The 1,561-nt window shown below is 42.6% G+C and overlaps 1 pseudogene; it reads right to left on the bottom strand.

Moving 5' to 3' along the window:
* Positions 1-1,096: 1,096 nt before the first annotated feature.
* On the bottom strand, positions 1,097-1,242 carry LOC133757295 (U2 spliceosomal RNA; annotated as a pseudogene).
* Positions 1,243-1,561: the final 319 nt, after the last annotated feature.

Genomic DNA, 1,561 nt, shown 5'->3' with positions numbered 1-1,561 from the left:
GAGACAGAGAGAAATCTTCCATCTGCGAGTTCACTCCTTAAATGGCTGCAACACTCAGGACTGGGCCACGTGGAAGCAAGGATCCAGGAGTTTCTTCCAGGTCTCCCACATGGTTGAAGGACTTAGGCCATACTCCACTGCTTTCCCAGATGCACTAGCAGAGGGCTGGATCAGAAGTGGAGCAGCTAGGACTTGAATATGTGCCCACATAGGATGCTGGTACTACAGGCGGCAGCTTAATATGCTGCACTACAGCACCAGCCCCAATCTTTCACATTTTTAAAACAGATGAACAAATAATTACTTGCTTATAAATCAAAGTAAGTTGGAACACAAGTCAAAAAAATCACAAGGCAGAGTTCTCAACTAATGGATTAAGTGTTATGATGACCAAAGTATTCAGTTAGATATTATAATATGAACTTCTCATTTTGAGTCAACTTTTCTGTGAAAAGCAGTAAATAGCCTTGGTGGATTTTCCTTTCAAGCAAGAGGGCTAGGGGCTGGTGCTGTGTGTAGCAGGTTAAGCCTTGCCTGTGGCGCTGGCATCCCATATGGGCACCAGTTTGAATCCCAGCTGGTGGGATTCTGTTTTAGCTCCCTGCTAACGTGCCTGGGAAAGAATCAGAAGATGACCCAAGTCCTTAGGCCTCTGTATTAATGTTGGAAACCCATGAGAAGCTCCAGGCTCCTGGCCTTGGATTGGCCCAGCTCCAGCTGTTGCAGCCATTTGGGGAGTGAAGCAGCAGATGGAAGATTCTCTCTCTCTCTGTAACTCTGCCTCTCAAATAAATAAATCTAAAAAAAAAAAAAGACCTCCTTTTTTTAAGATTTATTTATTTACTTGAAAGTCATAATTACAGAGAGAGAGAGAGAAAGAGAGAGAGAGAGAGAGAGAGAAAGAGAGAGAGAAGGCCTCCATCTGCTGGTTCACTCCCCAGATGGCTGCAATAGCAGGGGCGTGGTCAGACTGAAGCCAGGAGCCAGGAGTTTCCTCCAGTTCTCCCACATGGGTGCAGGGGCCCAAGTACTTGGGACATCTTCCACTGCTTTCCCATGTGCATTAAGAGGGAGCTGGATCATAAGTGGAGCAGCCAGGACTTGAACATGCACCCATTTGGGATGCCTGCATCGCAGGCACTGCCTTTACCTGCTAGGTCACAATCCAGGCTCTGAGGGCTGCATTTTATCTGATAAGAACAGATACTACACTTGATCTTAGCCAAAAGGCCGAGAAGCGATGCATTGTATCATTAAAGTATGGTTTGTTCTGAAAAGGTTCTCTGATCATGGGGCTTGACTCATATTAAAAAAAAAATTTCCTGACATTTTTGGATGATTATACATGAGCTTTGGAGTTTTAATGAATAATGACTAGCACAAACTCATGGGAACAATGTTTAAAGGGTTTTATCTATTAATCTAAACCTCATACTACCTAGAAAATATACAGAAATATTCTCTGTTATATGAAATTACTTTATTCCCTAATTTCTCTTGCATAGCTTAGTATCCATTAATCATCCTTTTCCTATTTGAATTTTTAAAAAAAAAATAAGAT

The sequence above is a fragment of the Lepus europaeus genome, chromosome 3 (genome assembly GCF_033115175.1).
Source record: "Lepus europaeus isolate LE1 chromosome 3, mLepTim1.pri, whole genome shotgun sequence".
NCBI lineage: Eukaryota > Metazoa > Chordata > Mammalia > Lagomorpha > Leporidae > Lepus > Lepus europaeus.
This window is presented reverse-complemented; position numbering and strand designations above follow the sequence as displayed.